The sequence below is a fragment of the Chionomys nivalis genome, chromosome 6 (assembly GCF_950005125.1).
Source record: "Chionomys nivalis chromosome 6, mChiNiv1.1, whole genome shotgun sequence".
NCBI classification, from domain to species: domain Eukaryota; kingdom Metazoa; phylum Chordata; class Mammalia; order Rodentia; family Cricetidae; genus Chionomys; species Chionomys nivalis.
This window is the reverse complement of record NC_080091.1, coordinates 68,790,898-68,818,177: the sequence shown is the minus strand read 5'-3', so window position 1 is coordinate 68,818,177 and position 27,280 is coordinate 68,790,898. Positions and strand designations below refer to the sequence as shown.

Here is a 27,280-nt window from a genome sequence, read left to right as displayed (position 1 = left end):
GTCTCTGAAGAGTGAAGGGAGGTAAAGGAGTAACACTGGGAGGTGGAGACAGTGAGATAAAGGGGCAGGAAATGAGGCTAGGCAGGCTGTTGAAAAGAATATGAATTGTAGCCTGCTGGGGAAGGAACCAATAAACTTCTAGCTGGGAGGATGCCTCATCAGTATCCAGGCCACTTCCCTAGCCACTGGGTCAATGGATACCATGCCTGCTCGCAGGGCATGCCTATAAGATCTAAGGCCAGTGCCTTTTCCGGCCTTTACAGCTCCAAGAGACAAGCTTTGAAGTTCTGAAAAATCATTACCAGTATTGGCTTTTTAAGAGCCTTCAGAAAAGGCTCGAATGGCCCGAGGGTTGTCACCAAAGTGTGAAAAGGTTCCCAAAGGCACAGAGTGTTTACTGGGGACTTCCATTTGGTCTAATGTGTATACAGCAGAGATGCTTGAAGCTTTAAGTAAACTAACAGCCAGAGCCTGGGAGACATCCTTGAGGCACACCACAAGGCTGATGCAGGGATACATACTGTGATCAGGTCACACCACCCTTCGGGGACAGGTAGAGTCTGCACTGATGCCAGGACAGGCTCTCCCATTTTAAGTTCTTAGCCTCACAATTGAGGCCTGCACAAAAGCTCCTCGCTGAATAGCATCCCTTGGGAGTTGGCATTTGTCACCCACTTCCCTCACAGAAGAAGCCCTTTCAACTGTAGTGTGTGCAGGGAATTCTGGGAAATTGAAGTTTCTCAGCATCCTATATTTCTAATGGTATCTGAATATCTCAGTGTTGCGGGACAGACCAACTTGGGACTGAAACTTTGGCCTCACACATACAGGCAGGCATTCCACTACTGATTAACCCCTAACACGAAAGTGCTTAAAACTGCCTTGGTTCTGACCCTAGAAGAGGTACACATCTTAACAATGTATATGCCTTTGCTTGATTTAAGGTTATTTATTGAGAGGAAGGGCCTTAGACTCTCAGTTTCTCAAGTTATACCACCCAAACCCTTGTAAATTCTCAGTACGGAGAGAGTGTGGCTGGGATTTTATTACCGTACTAACCATGCTGACTACACAGGGCTCCCTTGTATAACCACCTTTTACAGGTCTCGAAACACAATTTTACACTTATCTTTACTTTCACAACATTGCTGGTTCACGGGTGAGTTACTGCCATCCAGTCCCTAAGCAACAGGTATAAGGGACTCCATTGTGATACCGTTACTACGGGGGAAATGTCACCCACTCTGCAGCAGGCCACTCTGTGACTGCGTTTGCAGCCGTGGAAGTTAAGGAAGGTCTGTGCTTACCTGTGGCCTGAGCTTTTCAAGCCATCACTACTCAATGCAGTTCTCCGCCAAGAACTGACCAGGTACCCAAAGGAATTAGAGATATATCCCATTAATAATCAGATGGTCAGGATGGCTTCATACTTATACAAGGAACGCGGATGATCTCACTGGATGTCACGCTCCAAGTGCTTTTTGCCTTGTTGGGTGAGATTTCCTGGGAAAAGTTGATCCTGATGAGGACTTTGTAGAGTATTAATGATGTCATATTCTGTCTTTCAGTACTCATCTCCCCCCATCAAATCCTCTCTTTATCTTGGGGTGCAAACTTAGGGCATGATACATGATAGGTAAGTGCTCTACCAGTGAGCTATATTCCCAGTCACTTAAAAAAAAAACACCCTAATTCCTGAGTTAGTTTCAGGCCATTCCCACGAGGGTCATAAATACATGAGAAGCCACACGGCAAAAAGAAAAATATTCAGGCTTTCAGTGTTAAGAGTTCAAAGGCAGATTCAAATCCTTCTAATACTTGGGATATTAGACTTGACTTAATCTGAGTTTTCATTTCCTCAACTGTAAGTAGCTATGGATAATATATCCCATCTGCTGGCAGATTCCAAGCAATATATGCAAAGTATCCAATGCCTTGTTTCCAGCATTTAGAAATTAGAAGCTAATGTCGTCTAAGGGTTGATGGCACCATCTGATGGGCCCAGAGGCCTTGGTCTTATCTAGATGGTTGATATTTTTCAGTAGCTTTATAATTAACTTATTTTTCTCAGCTCTTTGTTCAAATTAGTCCAATCAAATACCCTACAGCTTTTTATCCCAGCATCACATGCCCTTCCTATTGCTCTTACTATCCAGCATATCACCTGAACTTCCTACTTAACAGATGAGTAGTGGCAGCCATGTTTTCACACTGAACTATGAGCTCCTCAATGGCAGGTGTTTTGTCCACTGATTGTATTTCTAGTGCTTGGTGGACTCTTGATATTTGATTTTAAAACAATGAAGAATTGAATGTGCTTAGCATTTTAAATGTTGGATCTGTTAGGGTGATGCACCCTCAAAGTTGTCCCATATCAGCTGTTGAGAAAGGGCAACACCCCAGGCAATGCTAATGGGGTGCCTAGAACCAGTGGGGGTGGGGGCTTTCGACTGGCTCTCACCCAAGACACACGGACAGAAAGCATTCCTTGCGTGGACTTAAGTATTCACCACCTGCTCCTACACCTAACATGAGTCACGATTTATGCCCATCAGGCTGCATGGGGCGAGGGGAATGTTTGAATAGCCCATGACAAGGAGGAGACTTCTGCTAAAATGAACAGCTCCACAAGTGTGATGATGACCAAGTTCAGGATGTTTAACAGAAACCTGCTTTTTAAATGTGCAGACAGTTTCTACATCCATTAACTATGGTTGCCTGTTCAGGCAGCTGTGTCAATAGCTCACCAAAGCCCCAACTATCAATCACAGGGCAATGACTAGAATTTTAACCAAACACAGGAGCTCTTAAATTGAACAGAGAGGCCTCCATTGTGAAAAGGTACAACAATGCCTTGAATCTTGATTGCCAGACCTTTAATATCTATCACTGACTTTTATGATTGGTACATGAGCTCCATCAGAGAAAGGGCGGCATCCATATCTAAATCTGAGGACAATATTCGGTGCTTGTAGTTACATGATAAATATTTACTGAACGAATGAATAAACTTATTTAATTCAGTACATATTCCAAAGACTCTTTACAAAATCCCAGGGATGCAATTGAAGGATGAGACACCAAAGACAGTTGACTCAATAAGATGGATAAAAGTTGATCTCACACACACACACACACATACACACACACATTTTGTGGATTGGTTCTTTTTTTTTTCTGAACTTGAGATGAGATAGAGGCCCAAGCGTGGTAATTGCTAAATGAGCTAATGCCATCTCGGCCCAAATTAAAAATTAAGAAAAGCAGATGTAGGGTGGGAAGAAATGGCTCAGGGGTTAAGAGCACTTTTTCTTGCAGAGAACCAGAGTTCAACTCCCAGCACCCATATGGTGTCTTAAAATCATCCGGAACTCCAGTTTCAGGTGATTAGATGCCCTCTTCTGACTTCTTCAGGCACCAGACACACATATGCGGTACAGACATGAGTATAAGAAAAACATTCATATCTATATGAATATATAGATATAATGAAATAAATATGAAAGTGAAATTTAAAAGAAAAGAAAATTAATGTATCTAGAGCATAAGAAATAATGACTTTCCTGCATTAGAACAAACAAACAAACCTACAAATGAAACAAAACCAAAAAGGGAGACCATATCTGGGAAAGAAGATACATGGGTCTGGATGCACAGTTTAGAAAAAAATAAATCTTGACATGATGGTGAATGGTCCAGAAATGAAGTTTCGTGGCTATTAATGGAAGGAGCTAGATAGTATAAGGACATGCTGGGAGGGTTCATCAGAGCAGGAGAGTCACGTGAAGCAGTGCTGGTCGCCTTACCATTTTGGCCCTAGCAGTTCCCTGCGCCTATCTGTCCTAGACGTGTGAGCGTGTAAGTGATTGACACTTGTTTATTGTTCTTGAGATCTGGCAGCCATCGCATGCCCAAGGACAATAATAGAAAACTGAAACAGAGTCGATGGGAAATCTTTCCTATATAAAAACAAACTAGTTGTCCCTCCCACAAGCTTAGAGTTGGTTCTAAGGTTTAGGGGCTCTGAAGAAAATAACCTTTGGCTTTATAGAGATGGAGTCCTCCATACGAAGCATAGGCTTCACTGAATTTGAACTTGGAGATGAATGAAATGACAGCCGAGATTCGGTTTAGACACAGGCTGCAGGACCAGCTCTGCCTCGCTCTGAAATTGCTGTCATGAGAACTTGAATCAGACAGTGTGTATTTTGTTTTTACATTAACACACAATAGTACAAGATCTAGCACACAGTCAGTATACAGTAAGCATTTGGTAAATTAAAAACTAATAATAAAAGATGCTCTGAACAAGGCGGACAATGAAGGTTAATGAGAAGCCAAGGACAATGGCACTAGGTTTCGATCCTAATACATGAACTGGCTTTGGGTGGGAGCGTAGCCTGTTTGGATGCTCACCTTCCTGGACCTAGATAGAAGTGGGAGGACCTTGGTCTTCCTGTAGAGCAGGGAATTTGGACTGCTCTTCAGTATCGAGAGGGAGGGGGAGTGGACTAGGGGGAGGAGAAGTGGAGTGGGGATAGGGGGAGGGGAGCGGGGGGGGGCAATATGTGGGAGGAGGGGGAGGGAAATGGGAAACGGGGAGCAGTTGGAAATTTTAAGTAAAAAAGAATAAAAAAATAAATAAATAAAAGCTACAAAAAAAAAAAAGATGCTAAGGCTGGTCAGCAGTACCTAGATCCAAGAGAGACTATTACAGAAACTGGTTCTAGAACTTTCAGTGGGAGCTCATCATCAGGTTACCAGGACTGCTGGTCTACCCTGGAATACTAAGCCAGCTGATCACTCTGCTTACATCCCTGCCATGTAGAGTTAGCACAATTTCTTTAGCTTTTCACCAGAAGACATTCCAAGCCCTGTGACCTGGTACCCAGGGCGTCTCAATTCTTGATCCTTCTCTCCCTAAACCCCAATTCTCCAATTACATCCTACTCTGCTTTGTGGACATAGGTCCCTTGGACAGTTTGCTCTGTGCTTCTGCACACCCACATCTTCTTCCATCTGCCCGGAACACATATGCCTGGAAAATTCAAAGCATTGCAACAAAAACTCCAAACTCTCCTTTTGTCTACCCAAAAAAAAGCTTTCTCAAGATTCCCAAGTAGGCTTCACTAATGTCCTTCTCTGCACTCCAACGGTACCTTAGTCTGTATCCTTCTTAATATCTGCTATTCTAAGTTGAAATGCCTGTCTCCCACCACAGATAATCGATTCTCCTCAGGTGGACAACCATGCCTTCCATGGCTAGAACCCCAAACTCACAGCAGTGGGTACCACAGATGTTCACATTTTCTGAAATAACGGGGGCAAACCTGCTGCCCTTGCCTAGAGTAATCCAGAGATCAGTGGTTATGTTTCCAAAACGAGGAGATGATCCTTAGGATGCTTGAGCCCTGATGACAAATGACATTGATAATCACTTTGCAGCCCTCATAATAATCACATAAGCCTCCTTTCAGGCTCTGAAAACTAAAATCCTTCCATTTTTAAAAAATAACTCAGCTCAGAGTGCTAATGTAATTTCCTAAGTGGATAATTTTACAAGCTACCCCCACAAGCCCTGAACTTTCCTCTCTTTCTTCTTCAACCTGATCTACCTCTGCTAACATCAACTTTCAAACAATTGTAATTAAATAACAACATCAAATGCAGAGCCTTCTGGAAAGTGAACACATTAAACAAATATTCTTAAGGGCCATTTTATCCAGGCTCCTGAGAAAATGATGGAACTGACGGTGAATGTGATGAGTGTCCAGGAGAGGCAGGGATGGGGATGACTGCACTGTTTTGTTACACAAAACTTTCAAATGCTTATGTTTACAACTTGACAGGTTAGTGAGGGGCAGCCTCAGAGAGCAACACAGCAAGGGGCAAAAAAAAGCCAGATCCTAAGAGAACAGAGTCATCTGCTGCATGAGCAAAATGATGTTGATTATATTATAGTCCTGGGTACTTGGCCTATAGTTCCAGGTTTCCAGAAAGTTCTTTTTTCCTCTCAGGATGCTCATGATGCAGGTTTAGCAGGTGCCATGTTTTAGAGATCAGTATGTAGGGGCATAAAGAACGAGCCACATAGACTGAAGAGAATCACATGCACCACGGAGGCATCACCTTGCAGACACACAGCAAGTACCCTCTCCACCACTATGGGACTTTCCTAAAAGACCAAATAACACATCATCTTAGCCTCGAGGGCCTCGTGTTTTCTGTCATAACTGCTCAGCTCCACCACTGCGGAAGGAATGTAATCAGGATGTTGCACAAATGCAGAGGCCCAGCTGATTCCAGTGTTTACAGATAAAGATGAAATTCCCACTTCATTTCCACATGCCACACAGTATCGTTCTCTTACCATTTCCTCGACCCTTTAAAGACCTAAGAGCCAGTCCTAGCCCAGGCCACGAGTTAGGCCATGGCTAACAGTACCCCTGCTCTGTTCTATACAAATGTTCTTGTTTGACCTCCTGTGGTTTTTTTACAGCCATTCCTGGAAGATTCTCAGTATTTGACCATTTCGATGGTAAGCCTAACTTTCATCTCACAAAGCAGAAAGCAAAGTGCATCTTTCAAGACTTCTTTTCTTTCTTGTCATTTTCTATGGAAGTTTGGCACCCTGAGCACCATTTCGTTTGTTGTTTGTTTGTTTTTTCATGAGTTGGGAATTTTATTTTTTATTATTAATTAGATTTTTTTCATTTATTTTACATACCGACCACAGTTTCCCCTCCTTCCTCTCCTACCACTCGCTACCCCTACCTCCCATCTACCTCCCCTCCCACCCACTCCTTCTCTGTTGTGTCCATTGAGAAAGGGGCAGGGCCCCTCACGGATGTGCACAAAGTCATAGCACATCAAGTTGAGGCAGGACCAAGCTTCTCTCACTGCATCGAGGTTGGGCTAGGTAATCCAGTTTGGGGGGAGACAGGTTACCAAAAACCAGCTAAGTGTGCCAGGGACAGGTCATGATCTCACTGCCAGGAGCCTCACAGACCAAGCTACACAACTGTCACACACATGCAGACGGCCTAGACTGGCCCCAGGCAGGCTCCCTAAGTCCAGAGTTCATGATCTCTCATGAGCTCAGGGCAGCTGACTCCACGGGTTCCCCTGCCATGACCTTGACCCTCTGGCTCGCACAGTCTTTCTTTTCTCTCTTCAACAGGACTTGCGGAGCTCGGTCCAGTGCTTGGCTGTGGATCTCTGCATCTGCTGAACACCATTCTGAATGGTCTCTAATGAGCCTGGCAACATAAGCCAAGGCTGTAATAGATGCCCACGATTCTGAAAAGTCAGCGAAAGCCATGGAGTGTATAGGCAGAGTTAGAGGGACCAAGGCACATCACCGCTCATGAGCCATCTGTTCTTCTATTGAGTTGAGCATCTGTCCTAACAATGACTTTCAAACCTACCATCTTGAATGCCACTGGTCTCCTACCAGAGGCAGAGCGATAGGCGGAACACTGGAATCCAAGTTCATCTATCTATCTATAATAGGATTTCTTCTATGCCTAGCTGTTAATTATAGCTTTCTTTCTCATGCAACTTTGGTGTGACTCTCTTTCATGAACACTGGAACTTACATAATTAATCATATTTTCCATGTTGCTATGGCACTAGGAAACTAAAGCCAAATTCCTATCCCAATTACAGAAACTATATATGTATCTTTTGGTTATACTGATACTTTCCATGGTCAGAGCTTTTATCTTTTCCAACTATGTTAGTGAATTCTTACAAGTTTTTGTTAGAACAAAAGTGAGATACCAATTAATTAACTCGTTAATCTTAGTGTAGCCTGGTCTTCTTCTCATTGAAACACACACAAAATCAAGCATGTTAGTAACACATACAAAAAAAACATGTTAGCAACATGGTCACATCAAGATGAACCAAACAAGGCCTTTCTCCCAAATACCCCTTCTCCAGGCATCTACATCTCCATATGTTTCTGGTCTTCATCTGGCTGTCTGCATCTGGTCGCCATGGTGCTTAGTATTTATACAAACAATAAGCAAGGGAAGAATTGCTGCCCATTTCCTGACAACTATTACTTAGAATTTCAGGCCAAGTGCTTGGGAGTCCAACTCTGCACACCAGAGATGGTGAGGCAAGATAAGTCCAAGCCATCTAGCCTGCATTTTGAAAGTGGAAGACTTATTTTTTCTAAATGCCCAGAAGAGTGAAATAAACTATCAGTATCACGTGATTTTTCTTATCCATCTAGCAGCTGGTATTAATTGGCCATATAATCTTAGAATAAAAAAATGAACCAACCAGATTATGCATCACATTTTGACTCTTACCTTCATATACACAAGAAATAGATATTTTCATTGGCTTTTAGCTTTTAGGTGTGTGTGTGTGTGTGTGCGTGCGTACATATGTGTTGTACACATGTGTTTATATGATGTGTACCTGTGTGTGCCCCCCTTCATGGATAAACATGCAGAGAACAGAGGAAGACATTGGGGGTGTCTTTTTCTATTGCTTTTTGACTTATTCTCTTGAGACAAGGTCTCTCACTAACCCAAAAGCTTCTCCTTTTGGCTAGGCATGCTGGCCAGTGAATTCCAAAGATCTGCCTATCTCTGCTCCCCAAAACGCATGCTTGTACAGCAGGTGCTGATCCACCCCTCTGTCTCCTCAACCCAGGAAACAGAATTTTAGACATTAGAGGAACACGTGGAGGGTGGGAGGAGGGCTCTGCAGGACGGTGTGTGACGTCAGGGGAACACGTGGAGGGTGGGAGGAGGGCTCTGCAGGATGGTGTGTGACATCAGAGGAACGCATGGAGGGTGGGAGGAGGGCTCTGCAGGACGGTGTGTGACGTCAGAGGAATATGTGGAGGGTGGGAGGAGGGCTCTGCAGGACGGTATGTGACGTCAGAGGAACACGTGGAGGGTGGGAGGAGGGCTCTGCAGGAGGGTTGTGACGTCAGAGGAACACGTGGAGGGTGGGAGGAGGGCTCTGCAGGACGGTGTGTGACGTCAGAGGAACACGTGGAGGGTGGGAGGAGGGCTCTGCAGGACGGTGTGTGACGTCAGAGGAATATGTGGAGGGTGGAAGGAGGGCTCTGCAGGCTTTGGGCAAACTGTTCATTGCTCCTGAACTGTTTGTTATTGTATAAAAGGTGGGTTCTACACTATACTTCTCAAGGTTGCTGAGAAAACAAACAAGCAAAACAAACCAAACAAACAAAAACCAGGGGAAGGGGGCAGTGCTTAGAATGGGGCAAAATAAAAGTGAGAAGATGGCTGGAGAGATGGCTCAGCAGTTAAGAGCACTGGCTGCTCTTCCAGAGGACCTAGGTCAATTCCTAGCGCCCACATGGTGACTCACAACAGTCTCTAACTTCAGGCCCAGGTACCAGGCATTCATGTGGTGCATGTATATACAAATATATGCAAACAAAACACCCCCAACATATAAAAGTCACCAATAAATCAACAGGAGAAGGACAAGATGCCAGACTCTAGGATTCCAAGTCTCCTATCTCTCACTTGGGCATGCCTATGAGCAAGGACCTCCTAGCCCTCAGGGTCAGTGTCCTAGGAAGCACAGCCACGCCTCTCATCTACCACTGGGAATTACAGTGAAGAAGAAACAACAAACACAAGATGCTTAGCACAGAATCAGCATGTGACAAATAGCTAACTGCCATTAACAATGTCTGATACATAGGAAGTGTTCAGCTGATGGTCGCCAGCGCTAATACTATGTACTCCTGTGAGAAGGACTAGGGTCCCCAGCCTCACAGGTGCAATGTTCTTAGACATCATTCAGTACTCTTTCCTTTCACAAACAGGAAAATTCACGCCCGTCTGCCCTGGAGGCAGAGCCCAGTCTGTAACACAGGGCTTTGGGCTTCTAGTTCTCCATTCTCAGCTAGAAACCACACTGCATTCCTGGTCCTTCTGCCTCCAGCAATGGTGAGGTCATTATGGAAACCGGTTCCCCATGCTCATAGAGGGAAAGCTGGGAAAAGGTTTAAGCATTGGGCTAGGTAGAGGCTGCCACCGGTGACGAGGCACAACTCAACTTTGTTCTTCATCCATAGCATGTGGATCTGGAAAGCATCAATATTTAATTTTTTGTGAAACTGGCCAAAGGTCAATAAATTAAAAATATAACCATAGGAAATCAGAATGACTTTGGGGAATTAAAGACCGATAAATTATACTTTGGGATAGAGCCAGGTCATGGAGTCATTAATCAAACAAAAGACCCTGATTTTTCTTTTTAATATGAGAAAATTTACTAGAGTCTTTAGAGGTTTTTCCAGTAGTGACAAGGAAGTTCTCAAACAGGATTCTCATGAACAGGATTTTCTAAAAAATGAGTAGTGTGATCATGGCTAAAATATTTCCAAGTGAAGTATTATTCCAAGTGTTTAGTGCAGTACACACTTCAAATGCAAAATAGAAACCAAGAAATCAGCAAGTGGCTGGTCACAGAGACGGGACAGTTCAGGTTCCAAGCATCGTAAGAGCTTATGGTCTATAGCACAAACCTCAAATAGCCATCAATAGGAGAAATGCCATGCTCTTACAAGTGGCCAAAGTCACGGCCACTATTCATTGAAAGTTCATTAGGGCTAGACAACACATTGAGTTGACCTATGTGTCCTTGTTCTTCACAAATGAACTGATTAGAAGCTGTGATGGTTTGAAAGAAAATGGCCTTTAAAGGGAGTGGTACTATTAGAAGGTGTGGGCTTGCTGAAGGAAGTGTGTCACTGTGGGGTGGTCTCTTTTGCATTAGTTCCGCTCAGTGTGACAGTCAGTAGACTTCCTGATGCCTGTAAGATGTAGCACTCTCAGCTCCGGCACCACATCTGCCTGCACAGCACCATGCTCCCCATCCTGATGATAATGGACTGAACCTCAGAAACTGTAAGTGAGCCACCCCAAGTAAATGTTTTCTATGTAAGAGTTTTCCAAGGTCATAGTGTTTCTTCCCAGCAATAAAAACCCAAACTGAGACAGATGCAATTATTCTACCCTTTCACAGATATGATGTTCGGGAAGGATGCGAGAGAGGAAGGATGTGAGAGAGAGATTCTAAGACCTGCATGAGAGTAGTGACCGTCACCAACTGCTTGGGAGCACATCCCATGTGCCAGGCAGAATCAGGCTACTCTGTTCATGTAGCTCAATTAACCCTGGCCGCAGCCTCATGAGGTTGGTGTCAAAGTTCCTCCTCACTTTACTGGAGAAGGCTGAAACATACTGACCTAAGACCCCTTACAGAAGTTGTTCAGCAGGATGATGAGGCTCCATAATTTACCCCCCAGCCAGGAACAAGCCCAGGAAGACAAGTGTTGCATGATCTCAGTTGTATGTGGGGGCTGAAAAAGTCAATCTCACAAGTACAGAGTAGCCTGGCAGTGAGCACAGACTATTGAGAAGGACAGGACATGATCAGGGCGGTACTGGTCAGAGGGCTCAAGGTTTCATTTAGTCGGGAGGAACAAGAGAGCTCTTGCATGGGAGGTCGATGTATGTGATTTATCGTGATCCACGCTTCAAGCTGGCTGTGTCAGTTTCAAATGTTCCCACCTCGAAATGGCAAGCGTGTGAGGTGATGAACAGATTAATTTGTCTGGTAGTCATCCTTCATCCTGACATCTTGCCGTACCCAACAAATAGCAATAACTATTTGTTACTTAAAACAAATTTGAAAAAGAACAGCATGAAATAACAAATGTAAAGAAAGTTCCCATTTGCAAACCTTTGACATTCTAGTAGTGAAGACCCAAGCTAAGGGGTGTGAGTGGGGAAGGGGCTGCCTTGACAGTAGCTGAGGAACAATGTTTTGCATTATGTTTAATTATGCTTAATGCGGAGCTAGAAGTAACTAGAGATGACGTCAAAGGGTGGTATTTGCTGTGTTATGCTACAGTTCACTCCAATATAGGGCTGTGATTATCACAGCAGGAGCAATATGCTCACTGCCTGACCAAGAGCATGCTAAGTGGAACAGTAAATCAGGCAAGAAAAGGGAGGTACAGGTGCCTCAAAGACTTGGGAGCAGGGAAGCATTGAAGGGGTTAAAGAAAAGAAGAAAGTGGAGATAAAAAAAAAGCAGAGATACATCAATTCCATTCCATGAGTATAACACAATATAAGCAGGGGCATGGGGATTGTTCTCATTAAAAAACATAGCTCCTGGGGCTGAGACAGCTCAGCCATATGCTACATGATGCATAAGCATGAGGGCAAGTGTTCCATCCCGTGGAACATACATTGAAAAGAGATGGGTACTACAGCATATACCTATAATCCCAGTTCTGGGGGACCAGAGACAGCAGGTTCCCTGAGCCAGTAAGCATGCAAGCCTAGCTGATTTGGCAAGTGAGAGATCCTGACTCAAAAACAAAACAAAACAAAAAACATAGAGAATGACCGATACACACACTCATTGTCAACCTGTGCTCTCTCTACACACACACATGTTCCTGTGCATCTGCATAGATGCACATGTGTTCATGCCTGTGTGAAAATGCACATGCAAAAAATAAATGTGTGAAGATGTCTTTCTACATGGAAGGCAGTCTTTATTTGCAAATATTAAGCAAATGTTCATTAGAAGTCTGTGACAGTGTTGAACTGTCTTGATGGATAAGCAGGAAAGCCAGATAGGAACAATAAGTCATTTTGTTCATTGTTAATATTTCATGTTTGCAAACTGAACCAACTGAACTATGGCTAAAAACATATAAAACATCAAAAAAGCATAAATATATAAATAAGCATGAATATATATTACTGGATATATTATTTTTTCCTCCAACTGTTTCAAAGCACAAGCTCTGTTTACCTAACTTTGGGAAGTCAAGCCTCCACCTTACACTCTAGGGAATCCTTGTCTGACCACGCACGAGAGACTATCTATCACTCACTGGTTTAGTGACTTAATGGCCATCAAATAGAATGATGGAGAACTCAACAACTACAAGTCAAGATGAAACTGTTTCTTCTCAAGACTAAGCAAGTAACCACTGGTCCAGGTCAAGACTGACATTATAGCCAGATACAGTGGTATCTACACCATCACTCTTGCTATGGCCTTCTCCCAGAGTTTTCTGTTTTCCACCCCTGATGACAACTGTCCATCACTTTCCACAGCTACTCTTTTCTCATGCTGACAAAGAGGAAAAACAAAACCACTCAACCTCTTTCTCATATAATGTGTTCCCTGCCACCCCCAGGAGACCCAGAACTCAAAGGGCCTTGATACTTTTATCAGTACCACTCAATGTCAAGGACAGGAAATAAAAATATTTTTCTTTTCCGACTCATACAATACCCCTTTGTGAAGCTGCTTTAAAAAAAAAAAAACTAGAAACAAAAAAATTTGAGAAATATTTCAGGTGAGAGATATTCATCAAAATATTCCATTTTGTTAAAAATATCTCCAAGCTTTTCTTAGCATTCCAGCTCACACAGCACTGAACTTCAGCATGATTAATCTGTTTCGCCCTCGTAGTGGAAGGAACTCTGAGGTCATCACAAAGGAGAGAGCAAGGAGCTGTCCCGTGGGACAGAAGTCCCTGCAGGCAGGAGTCAAGTCAGAGGGTTTTATTTTTTTTTCAGAATGGAAACAAGACAGAAGGGAAAGGGAAGAGAGAATAATGCAAATTGCTGCATCCTCATTACCAGGCAACTGGAGTTTAGATCAAGGACCCAGGGGGTAACTTAGGCAAGCTGGAGAGTCCCTGAAGACTAAACCTATGACAGCAAAGTGTGCATGCTCTCATCAGTTGCCCGGCACAGATAAACGAGGCCCTTCCTTTGGGAAGCTTAACTGTGTTGATGTCAGTGGACCTAGCAACTGGAGGTGAAAGGGGACAGCAGGAGTGTGGCGTCTAGGGTGGGCTCAGACATTACAGGTCCAGTGAAGGAAAGACTCACATGTAGAAATATGCATGACGGAAACAGGGCTTTGGGGAACAGGGTGAACCTGGTAATGGAAAGCTAGGGACCTGCAGGGCACCAGAGACTCAACCTGGCCTTCTTTCTTAATGGTTTCTCCATGCCACACAAGTCCCCTGGGCTCAACTCCTCCCCTCAACAGGAGAAAAGGAGATGACAGCCAAGTCTGCTTCAAGACCTGCCAAGAAAAACTTTGCAGGGTTAAGAACATTCATACAAGAGCTTTAAACATCATGCTACTGTGGTTACTTTTCTCGTAAGTTTCCAGGGCACATATATGCACAGGGAAAGACTGCTGTTGCAAAGGGCTCAAGAATGCTCCCAGTCTATCAAGGAGCTGCTATGTCCATCAGCTCTTTCACCAGCTGTATCTGTTCTCCAAAGGGCTGGAGATTTATTTCAGGGAAGTTGATCTTTGAGTTGGTCCATTAGAACTCAAAGCATAGCGTGTAAAGCCTCCAGCATAATCTCAGGACTGTGGCTGAGCAATTTTGGGGGGCACGGCTGGGCAGGTGGGAGAATGACACTAGTTCACTGTGTGACTTGAACAGGAGAGTCCCCACAGGAGACAAAGTTGAATTCCAGGCAAAGAAAGAAATATAAATATCTGAAGAAAGATGATTTCCACAATGGTGAGTTTGTTGACATGCCCGGCAAATCTGTCATCCATACATGCAAAAGAAGGGGAGGGGATGACTAACTAGGACTTGTGAAAGATCAAAGTGATTAATCTCAAAATTATGCACACTACACACTTTCTAGAAAGGCACAGATAGCTATCTTTGTATTGTTGTCATCATCATCATCATCATCGTCATCACCATCACAGCCTGACAGCCAAGATACCAGGATCCAAAATGGCAGCACTGCTCTAGGCTAAGGGGCCTAGTAGAGGATCTAAGATCTGGATGGGAGAATTAAGATGGTGACAACATCTGTTTACGTGTTTTCAATCAACCATGTACATAAAGAAGATGTAACAACCATGAAGGTACACATCACTGTGCTGTCCCACGCACGTGCCTTGATCCTAGTGCTCAAGGAAAAAGCAAAAATTCCATTCTGAAGCATTTATCTAATTATTCTTTATCAATAACAACTCAGGAGTCAGATACTGTGGTAAGAACCTGAATGATCAGAGAAGCAGCAGAGAAGCAACCAGTGACCTCCCCACCCTCTTTTCTGGATCTAAAAAGAACTAAGACTCTTCATAAGCCCCTCCCTACTATTTTCTATGTCTCTCTATCTGTCCTTGGTCCCCCAAAACCTCTGTGGCTAATCGTGGTCAGCTAGTAGCTAGCCCCACCATCTGAATCAAATTTTATTGTCAATCTTGAGAGTGTCAGAGTGTGATCAAAATATCCCCCAACTTATCACTCAATCCAGGCTGAGTAAAACAGAACTGGACTTTAGATGCCATGTGTACTGAATCTGCTGATTTCATGAAAAAACCCAACTTTCTAGATATAAAACACCATCTCTATAGGCGCACAAAGAAGACCTCAATCCATTCAAACCTAATTCAACCTTTCCCTGCAGAATCACCATGGTGGCTGGGACCCTGTACTCATACCCTGAAAACTTGGGGTGGGGGTTAGGGGTGTCTTCAGGCCCTCACTGCTGTTCAGTACAGTGGGACTCAGGTCTACATGGTCTCCATACCATTCCACTTCCACTTTGGTCAAACCAACTGTTCCCCTGCCTGAGCTTCTCTACAAATTTTCTCCCAACAAGGTTCTACCGTTTGAGGGTAGCAACGGATTCTGTGTGCTTGGCAGCAATGCCATCACCTACTATGTGAGCAAGGAGGAGCTGTGGAGAAGTAACCCAGGGGCAGCAGCTCACAGGATGCAGTGGGTAAGCTTTGTTGATAGGAACATGGTTCCTCCAGCCACACAAGAACACCAGGGTGATCCCGCCCCAAACCCCCATCTGGGTATCATGCATTGCAACAAACAGGCCACTGGAAGTGCAAAGGGGGAGAGGATGTGAATTCTGGGGCTGATGGACACACACTGAAAGATGAGGACCTTTCTGGTGTAATAAACGACACTTATTGATTTCAAACTTGTCTGCATCCTGCCGTGGCTCTATAAACAAGTCTTAGAGTCTTCTTTTTGATAGACCTTTCCAATACCAAATGTTGGTTCCTTGCATACATTAACCAGCCCCAGTTATGGGTGTCATGGGGGAGGTAAAACTGTGTGAAAAGATGGCCCAGTTTGACACTAAGAAGTCTGCAGTAGCCAGCCTTAAAAGGATACTCCAAGGAAAGAAAAGGATTCATGGGAAGAGAAAAAGAAACCCCTGGCTAAGTGGAAAGATGAAAAAAAAAGGCCTCTGCCACAGTTCCTGAAGGGGAGTTGGACAAATGTGAGCAGGAACTGGCTGCTGAGCCCAAGGCCAAAGGGCTGAAGTCACCTGCCCAAGAGCATCTTCTGGTTGGATGAGTTTAAGCAAAAGTGCTCCAATGAGGCCACCCTCTCTGCAGCTCTGTGATATTTTGGAGAGCACTCTGATAAGGATGGCTGGTCCCTGTGGTATTCTGAGTCTGCTTCCCTGTAGAGTTTGTCCAGCCTGTGATGAGTTGTAACCTCATCACAGGAATGTACCAGAGATTGGACAAACGGGGGAAGAATGCCTTTCCTAGTGCTACCCTCTTTGGAACCAACAACAACAGATCCATTTCTGGTGTTTGGGTCTACTGAAGCCAAGAGGATGCCTCTCCACTGGGTTTAGATTGGCGGGTGGACTTGGAATCATACACATGGTAGAAAATTGATACTAACAGCCAGGAGATCTAGACTTTGGTTTGAGAACACTTTTCCTGGAACATCATAGAACACAAACAAATAATTTATGTATTTTATATCCTTGTATTTACATGCACAATTATAGATCAACATGTTTCTTTTAAAAGATGGCATGTGCATGTTTATAGTCAAAACTAAATACCATTAGACATTCTGAGCCCTGAGGTCGTCCAGCTGTCCTGGAACACTCACTAGAGAAGAAAGTGCTGGATCCACGGAAAGAATTGGCATCCAAATCTCTTAGGCAAAGATCCATATGTTACCTTCTCCTTCACACATCTGATGCAATTAAGCTTTCTTCAAACCAAGATATTGCTCATCCAAAAAGCACACACTGATGATAACAGAGGTTCATTATTTCTTGGGAGTCAATGGATCCCTTGGCCAATATATGTGGTAATTGGTAATAGGTAATTCTTCAGGACTATTACAAGAAGTAGCTCATAATTTCTTTAGCTCTGGTTTTCACTGTGTTGACAGTTCCTTTATAGAAGCACCACCGCCCAGGAAGGTTTTCTTTCTTACTGTTAATCCTTACACTGATGTGAGACACTCCTCCCACTAAGGAAGCACACAGAGTGGTATCCCTCATAGTGAGACAAAATGTGAGCCCTATAATGGAGTGATGTCTGCAAAATGATGAGGTGGGGAAAGGCCTGTGTGTATATATATATATTTTTAAGAGAATAGAGAATTTATTTAAAGGGAATAGAACTGGGTCAGTGTCAGAAAACAGCAGGGGTATTTAAGGGGAAAATGAGGAAAACGGTCAGCCAGCTTTCCCTTCCTCCCCCCTTCCCACGTCCCTTCCTTTCTCTCTCCTCTCTTTACCTTTTCTCACTTTTCTTTTCTTACCAGTCTTCTCAAATTACTTTTCCCCTAGGTCGTTTTTCTTTCTGAAAGTCACTACTAAAGAAGCAGGTGGGTAGATAGGTAGATAGGTGGGAGGGTAGGTAGAAATCTGTAAACGTGTTGAAGACTTGTCTTGACTGAATAATTTGAACACAGAAGCCTCCTACCATCAGTAGTACCATCTATGTAGACAAAAAATGTCCAAGAATATCCTAAGTTTTCCCATATTTCTAAGTGAAAATGTAGAAGCAGCAGGGTGGGTAAAAATCAATACATTGGAAACATATAGGCTGGTTAGGCTTTCTGGGAGCATAAAATTGAAAAGGAACAAGGAAGACGAAATGAGGCTCTATCAAAAATGATTCCAGTAGAATCAAGGCTGGAGTGATGATCCCAGGACAGATAACTAGGATAAAGTGATCCAACCAGAGCTGTGCTCTGGCCCAGAGAAGCCAAGAAGAAGTCAGGGAAAGCAGAGCAATCCCAGGCCACTGCTCACTCCAGAAGTATGGCTGAGGTCAGGGCCTCGAAAGTCAGCCCTGGGTTCAACCCTTGGAGAGATAGGGACACCACAGCAGCTTTTCAAGATGTCCTCTTCATGGTATTTGAGGGGACAGCCAACAATAGCCAGGGGGCTGTTTACCAACGGCATTCTCCAGCTCCTCCCTCAAATATGACTGGAGAAATTCCTGCCAAAACTTACATGGGAACCAGAAAAAAAGAGGCTGAATGTAGCCATGTAAAACACACCCCAGTCATGTCATAACCTCCTGCTCCTTGCAGATGGTTGCTGAGGAAGAAATGACTGCTTACAGACAGCAGATGCCAGGGACCCATCCAGCTTCCAGACAGAAACCAGAGGGAAATTAACCACCAGGCTCTGAAATTCAGAACTCTACGACGTCTAGGAATAAAGCATTCACAAAGGAGAGAGAACAGGGTCAAGGGCAAGTACAAGTCATTGTTGAAGGTGTTCAATATCAAAAAGGACACGCCATATTAAAGTAGACGTTCTACAGACTGGAGAAGTCAGACAGAAATTAGTACAATGTACATACCCAAGAGATAGGAGGCTCTGGAAGGAACCAAACACAAGCTCAGTTGCCAAGGTAGTAGCAGAAGCCATAGAGTCTGGCCTTCATTAAGCCATCTGCTTAAAGCTTAGGAGTCTTGGGGTCCCTGGAACCAATTACCTAGGGCTCATCCTTATCTCTCCTTTGTACTGATTTTCAGAGCACTGTGGTATGCCACTCTATACACAGACACCTTATAGCTGCCTAGAAACGAGCACAGAAACACCGCCTTGGGGCTGGAGAGATGGCTCAGTGGTTAAGAGCATTGTCTGCTCTTCCAAAGGTCCTGAGTTCAATTCCCAGCAACCACATGGTGGCTCACAACCATCTGTAAAGAGGTCTGGCACCCTCTTCTGGCCTTCATGTATACACACAGACAGAATATTGTATACATAATAAATTAATTTAAAAAAAAAAGAAACACCGTCCTTCTAGATCTATAAGACATCCCTTTCTAAAGCATTGGAAAAGGGACACGGTTTCTTCTTGGTCTGATTAGTTGGTGGCACTCTACAGTCTGCTACACCCTGAAGAGTTTGGACAGTTGCATCCACTGGGCTAAGACCTGAGGTGGCTGTTCCAACACTGACCACCTGACATCTGGTTTAGAACCTGGACGGAGTAGAAGTGCCGTCCGTATTCAGGAATGATCAGAATTCTCTCTCTCTCTCTCTCTCTCTCTCTCTCTCTCTCTCTCTCTCTCATACTCACCACACTCACACTCAATGCATGCACACATACTCACACACTACATGCTCAATCTCTCTCTCTCTCTCACACACACACACCTACACCTATACACACATACACCTACACACACACCTAACCTTCAGAGCTAAAATCTCAAAGGATTCCAAGTTAATCTCATTGACCAATCCTCCTCCTTCTCCTCTTCTTCCTCCCCTTACTCTTCTTTTCCTGCCCTTGCAGAAAACCAATATGACAGTTATCAAGCCCATTTTACAGGCAAGTAAACACAGGCTTCAAATAACTAAGGAATCTGCCAGAATACTGCCTGAAAGCTGAAAATCCGGGATTTCAGATTAGGCCAGCTTACTGTATAGAATGCCAGCTGCCAACAAAACATACCACCACCTTCTGAAAGACAGATTTTAGGAAGGCTGAGGGTTATGGGGAAGGCATTATACTCATTCAGCAAATACCTACTGAATATATATTACCTACCAGGTGTTGAAAATGCCCCAGCTGGCGTGAGTGCTGGCCCTATGTAGTCACTGTAGTTCTCACTGCTTTTCTAGTTCCTTACGTGTCTAATCATCAGAAGATGCTGCTGCACATGCTATTCAAGGGAGCCCAGAAAGCAGGTACTTTCCACATCCTCAGAGGAAACAATCTCACTCCTTTACCATTTCCAAGGACTCTCGAAGAACCATTTGGTGACATGGGAAGAGGCTGGAGGGATAGCTAGGGACATGATGGAACAGGGGAAGGGTAAACCATGAAGTCAGGAGGAAGGAGGAAAAAGCATGGCAGCACTCATGTGCCTTCCTTCCCGGTCGCAGAGGGAGGGCTGAAGGAGTGCTGTATTCTTGTCCCTTCTTTACTGAGTAAGCTGGAAGAGCTACAGCCATCCATAACACTCAACACAGCCGCAGAGAAAGAAAGCAGGTCACAGAGTGTGGCTCACACCTCTAAACAGACTTCTGGGGTCCCAGGCAGCTGCGGAGACTCTCAGTCTCTGGGGGTCCCCACCTACACAGTGCAGAACAAGCCTCTTCTCCCCCGGCTGCTGAAGCAGCCAGGCTGGAAGAATCCAGGGAGAACGGTCAGATTCTGGAGATATCTGGTTTAGTTGGCACCACGAAAAAAATCACAGGAGTTCAGGGAGAGACTAGAAATAAGGAGTTGGCAGAATAAAGGTGATAAAAATAGATTTTCCAACCCTAAGGAGATGAATCATTTTGCCACGGGGATTCGCAAAGCTGTTTCAATTTGGTTTTCGATCCAGCCCCATAAATTTAATGACGAGATATTTCCTTCCCTTGATAACCAGTGCCATGAAGCGGTCAGTGTTCGGACAGCTTTGACGGGATTTTATTAGAAGATTGCTCAGAATAACCTCCGGTCCTTTCTCCGCCTGCTATAAATATGGATTGTGATGGACAAGGACCCAGAGGTGAGGCTGGTTCTCCAGCCCTTGAATCCAGAACCACTGCCTCCCTGCCCAGTTCTCTCCCTGACTATTTCTCTCTTCACTGCCAGAAAAGGAGATTACCACAATGCAAGGAAGGCAGTTGAGATAAGAGCAGAGCGTGAGAGGTTCCAGGGAAGAGGTGCCTCCTCAGTATGTAGTCCCATCTCTCTACGGCACCAGGTGCTGTCGGGAATGATGCGGTGTTAGTACCAGTCTTTAAAAGACAGCAGGGCTGTTTCTCATTCATAAGATTCTTAACATCCTCCTGAGTTTGACAAATTAATATATCTGTGCCTTTAACTATATAACCATAAAGGAGAAGGCAATATTCTGCATAGCAGATAAAGCCCAGTTAAAGCAATTGGTGGTGAGGAGGGGGATGTAAAAGGTGAAAACCCGTATCAAGGACTAAGTGACAGGAAATTGATTTTGGAATTACTTTAGCCATACTCATAAAAAGCAATGTTTCAAACTAAACGTAAAAATCAACATAGCCTCCTTCCTTCTCCCCTGACCGTCCATGATATACACTTCTAATAACGGATTTTACTCACCCCAGCACGCCCTCAGACTCTCACAGAGCTCCAGCAGACCCACACAGAGAGACAGGAGCTACAGCTCCCCTCCTGTGAGCCCCTCGCAGCAGCCCAGATGCCCCTACATTCTCCTGCCCAGCAAGATCCTCACTACCACAGAGCCATGCTCGGAGCAGAGCAGGCTGCAGGAGCTGAAATGCTGATGCGGGGAAGGAGAATGAAGTGCTAGAGAGGAGGAGAATGAAGTGCTAGAGAGAGGCGGGATTCTGCTCCCGGGAGGAAGAGGAGGAAGAGGAGAAAGTGTCCTCTGAGCTCTGAGACCCAGATACAATTCTGCCAAACCACAAGGTGACAGTCTCCAGCACACAGCGGCCTTGCAATCCTGTCAGTCCTTCTGGAATCGGATTAAAGGAAGGCTCGGGGCATAAGACTGGAGTTCCAGCTATGAGACAAACCAGTTGCAAGGTCCTGGGTCAGTTACCGCCTTCTGTGACTCAGTTTCCCCATTTCTAAAAGACCGGTGTTGTTAAAAAGCTAGATGGCTCCTTGTCTTGCAACCATGCAAACACACGCCTACTAAATAATAAACACTGCTCCAGTTTACTTGCTCGGTCCCACAAGGCCAAGATGAGATTTATTAGCTCCGTTTTATAGGTGAGGGAACTATCCCATGCGCTCTGTGAATCCCCATGAACATAAAAGCTCATCACATCCGTTCAGTGTTTTGAATTTAAATGGTGGCATTTAATCTCTGGGCTTGAAATTGAGATGACATCCGAGAAGGGAATCCAGCGCTGCTGAGTGATTCGTGTGTTTACTGTCTCCGCTGGTGTCATTCTGAGATGCCAGTATTTACGGTTAGAGTGGCTCACGCTCCTGCACAATCCATTTTCCACCTGTTGTTTTTTATTAAAACTCCATACAGGGCCATGAAATATTCCTTTGTGCAGATTCTAAAAACAGGGCCCTGAAATATGTGAGCAGAAATACTGCGTAAGGATTTACTGTTTGGAATTTTCAGGTGCTGTAAAGCACAGTGTTTGCAACCATCCATCACTTATAAAAGTTTATTAGATTGATAGGCCAGCAGACTCTCCGGTATCCTGCCGTTTATTGACACCAATATATCATGCGGTAGGCCAGCTTTTAGCGTTTATTAATAACTTCTGTGTTTCCTGGCCCTTCCCGGTGTCCTTCCATCATGCCCTCCTTTGCCGCGATTTGTCATTTACTCTACTTTTTAAGTAAAATATTTACTTTAGGAGATGTTTTTAAATTTACAGAAAGTTTGCAAAAATAAAGAGTTTCAGTACAACCGAAGCCCTGAATCCTAATGCTTGGGGTCATCTGTACCAGTTGGTGAGCAGATGCATGCAGAGAGCTGCGAACCAAACTCTGTGTTTTCCTCGTATTTCCTTCATTTCCCCTAGTGTTCTTTTTCCGGCTCTCCTGACGCCAGCGAGGAGAGCACATTACATTGTCAGTATGTCCCCTCTACTTCCTCAGGACTTACCTTGTTTCTGAAACTCGCCTTGTGGTTTGACCTTGGCAGTTGTGAGGAGCTCTGGCCCGGTACTTTCTAGAATATTTTCTACTTTGCTATTTTTTCCCCTCACGCTGAGCCACCGGAGGAGGCCCATTAAGGTTAAGTACTATTTCTACAACATTGTATCATCCACGCTGCTTTTATTTTAAGGTTTCTGGGTTTGTTTTTCACTTCTGATGGGGGCAGGGGTGGCTGTCTCGCTGGTTTCCAGGCTGGTCGTGAATTCCTAGTTTCAAGCGATCCTCCACTCCAATAAACTGGAACCACAGGTCTGTGCCACCAGGCCTACCAGCTAGCGTATTTTTAAAAGCTTTATATTGGAGTCAAACAGAAACTTTAAGGTAAGAAAAACTGAACTTTGGAAACACAAGTTTTTCGCGAGGTCTTTACCCAGTTACCTTGTATTTACAGGGCTGAGAGGGCAAGGGGGAGCGAAATTAAAGCTCATGTCCATTTTTAGATGACAGTGGAATCAAGCTTCTAGCGGGAAGCTGGTTAATTACCAGATAGGTGTCTAGCAATTCTTTTGAAAGGCTTGCCAAGACAAACTTCCTACAAAAACAGTCTCAGAGGAAGACGCACTGGAAGAGCAGTGTTATTTCAGCCAACTATGGCCTACTGTTCGGACGACGCCTTCGAGCGAGGAGGGAGATTTTTTTTTTCTTGTCAGACTATAGAACTCAGATGAACTCAAGACGGAAGTCTATGGTAAGGACCCGTTTCATGGAGATTTCTTTAGGTAGGAGACGACTGTGAAAACCAGGTGAGACTCAGACCAGAATATGTGTTCCTGCTCTTATGTATTTTTCCTCCCAGGTCCTAATTAAAGGGTTTATTCCCAAGCGGAGAGGCAAGGAAGTGATGTAATGTCACAAGCTGCTGAACTCTGTCCAGTGAAAGATAAGGGACAACTGGGCTCTTTCTTCAAAGAAAGGGTTTGTTTTTTCTTCCCCCAGAGACAGGAAGGAGAAAAAAAAACCTAGGGAGAAGGATAAAAAGCTCACAGAATTTCTATATATAACTCCCACCTTTGCAAGGACACAAAATGATCGTGGAAACGAGTTTGGAAAATAATGTACAGCGTACCAAGAGGCGATTCAACTTCAGTGAGTGAGGCTCGTCACACACAGCGCGAGTGAGTAAGAATTTAGGTGGCTGGCTTACCCACTGTCACAAGCTAGATTGTACTTGCCCATAATGCAGAATTTGACCGTATTTGACTTTAAAGAGGTCATTAAGTTATAAGAGATCTTCTCAGTGGAGCCGAAGCCAAGCTGGGATGGCCTCCTCATAAAAAGCAGAAATCTAGCTGGGTGGTGGTGGCACACACCTTTAATCCCAGCACTCGGGAGACAGAGGGAGGCGGATCTCTGTGTTTGAGATCAGCCTGGTCTACAGAGCAAGTTCTAGGACAAGCTACACAGAAAAACCCTGTTCCAACTCCCCCTTCCCAAAAAAAGGTGGGCATGCAGACACGGACAAGCATGTAACAAGGCAAAAGATGGCCCCTTCCACAGTAAAGAAAAAGAAGACTCAGAAGAAACCGGGCTTTATGGTGCCTCAATCTTGGACTTGCACCTTCCTCCAGAATTGAGAGAACACTTTTCCGTTGCTCAAGCTCCCCGTGTGTGGCACTTGTTACAGTGGTCAAACAAATGGCACTCCCCTGGCACTAACAAGAGACGTCAAGGGGTAGGAGAAAGGCTGAGAGCTGGAATCTGGCGGGGATTACCTAACAAGTTGTCAGCCAATCAGACAAAGGACTTTCAAAGTCTCCATCTGCCTTAATTTCACATCTGTCTCTCACAATCAATGACTCCTCCTGAGGCTTCAAGTCCCTTTTCTCTCTCGCCCTTTCCTTGAATCCTTTCAGTACTGGCCAAACACACCTAAAGACAAGACTACCAGTGGATGTGGGTGGACATTCACAGTTTGTCATTACAGTAAAAGAAATTGTTGTTGTCCATACATAAATGTAAAGATTTAATGCCAAAATTTTTCATTCGTTAACTGAGTCCAAATTTTGTCATTTCCCCCGAGTTCCAACCCTACGCTGTCTGGATGCTGCCAGACAGCTGCTCATGAGCGTCTCTTAGAGCCAGGTCAGTGTGTCCAAAACAGCACTGATCTTTGTTCTTGGAACCCATCTCTCATTCCCCTGTTCCCATGATCCCTGTTAATGGCACTAGCATCCTCCAAGCTGCTCAGGTCCAAAACAGCTGTCATCTTCCTAGCATTATTTATTGTGTTTCACCGCGTCCAACACGTACATATTTTTAACATCTGAAATAAAGCTGCATCTTTCCACTGCCGGGGCCTTAGCATTGTGTCATAATTGACCTAGCAGGTTGTTTTTATTAGCTATGCTCGTAAAAACGGTATGTCTTATAAAAATGATGGCTTATTGCATTTGGAGACAAATTCTGTCTTCCCGTGTCCGTTCCCCCGGCCTTCATTGAGGCTTAGATGTGTATCATCTCTCCTTAGGACTTCTTGTCTCCTAATCAAATGATTTTATTCCGCGTTTCTTCCCACCATTGGTTTCCCACACTGTTGGTGTTTAAATCTGAAATGTCTTCCGAAAGATCATGTGTTAAAAGCTTGGCCCCCAGCGCAGCAGTATTAAAAGGTGGGACCCCAAGTTGTGACCCAACCATGAGTATGACAATGTACGTAACGATGAAGTCACAGCTGAGTGGGCTCTAAGAGGTAAGCCTAGTGGGAGGAGAAAGGTCACTAGAGCTGTGCTATTGAAGGATGTGTCTTTTCCAGACTCTTCTCTGCCTGTTTGCTCCTTGGCTGCCATGTGGATAGGTGTCTCCTCTGTCACACACCCCTACTTCCATAACTCCCTGCCTCCTGTCAAGCCCAAAGCGACAGAGTCAGCTGATCTTGGACTGAAATCTGTACAAATGAATCAGGAAAGAACCTTTTTCCCTGTCGGGTTTTTCATCTCGGATATCTTGTCCTAGAGATAAAAACTGGCTAGCCGCACACAGCTGCAGAGTTCTCTGCAGCACAGAAGGTCTTTGCTTTCAGTGGCTCTCAGTGCAGGGGAAAGGAGACCAACTCTCTGTAGATGACATTTCTAGCCTCATTGTACTCTTTCTGGTTCACTTTCTAAAACGCCAACTTCTCTGAGACACTTAGTGCTACATCCTGTCACATGGAAATACCGGCCCCTCACAGTTCCTAAGCTCTTTCAGCTTGACCATTCCCACAAGAGCATCCTTCCCACAACTCCAGGGTGCTTTGTGTTCATGGGAGCCCTGGTGACACCTCACCTTTCAAAGCAGGTTTTGATCTCAAGCCAGTACATCTTCCTTGTTCTTCACTGATAGTAGACTTCATTAGCACCCTACAATGTTAAACTTATTTGCCTCCTAGAAGGAGGTTCCCCAAAAGTTACAGTTTATGACTTATGTCAGAAGTGGATTCTCATTTGGAAGGCAAGAGAGAACAAGCCATCTCTTTTTTTGTGTGTGCAATGTACAAAAAACAAAACAAAGAAACAATACATATGCAAACAAGTTGGATGTCATATAAGAGAGACTGTAATCTTTAAAGTCCTACGGCCCTAGGGGCATGTCTCCTGAAGAATGAGAGACTTACAGGTCAGCAGAGATGCTCCTCTGTTTACAAAGGGGATATGTCCTGAGAAACACATCGTAAGTCGAACATGCGAGTAACACATCTACCCCACCAAACCCCATACCCAGGGACACAGATCGCAACAGTACATGTTGTTTATGCTTATGTATGTATGGCTGACTGGAAACGATGGCTCCTGGTACTATCAGGATGTAAAATGTCATACTGCACACCAGCAGCCCAGAAAGTTCAGAGTATAGATCCTACCGAACGGGCATCACTTTTCCATCATAGTAAAGTCAAACCATGGTGAACCAAACCAGCTGGAGAGTATCCGCCCTGGCACATGACGTCTGAAGGCTCCCAGGGATCACTCCCTGGTATTCGAGCCCTTACGTCACCTCCTTCACTGGAATGTGGGCGGCACCCAATGCCTTGCTTTTAATCAAATGCACAAGGCAGAGGTAATGAAATGCCACTTCAGAGATTAAGGTACAAAGGACTGTGACTTCCACCTGAAACGGTTGTGTTCTCATTCCCTACCTTCTTTTCTTTTCTCCCTCCCTCTTTCTGTCTCTGTCTCTCTCTCTCCTTCCTTCCCTCTCTCCATCTCCCCCCTCCTCGTTTGTGAGATTGGACTGTGTGAGTGTACATGCTCACGTGTGAGCACGCATGCATACAGAACAGAAGAGAATGCCGTTTTAGGAAGTTTTGGGGTATGCTGCAAGTGGAATCATGATTTTTTTTTAAAAAGTCTTCAGC

At 44.5% G+C, this 27,280-nt stretch overlaps 1 protein-coding gene and 1 pseudogene across 9 annotated transcripts in view; one reads left to right on the top strand and one right to left on the bottom strand.

The window, feature by feature from the left end:
* Positions 1-27,280, bottom strand: part of Limch1 (LIM and calponin homology domains 1) — a 306,925-nt gene that overhangs the window by 130,036 nt on the left and 149,609 nt on the right. The gene's annotated exons all lie outside the window — the stretch shown is intronic.
* LOC130875591 (elongation factor 1-gamma-like) lies at positions 15,499-18,487 on the top strand (annotated as a pseudogene).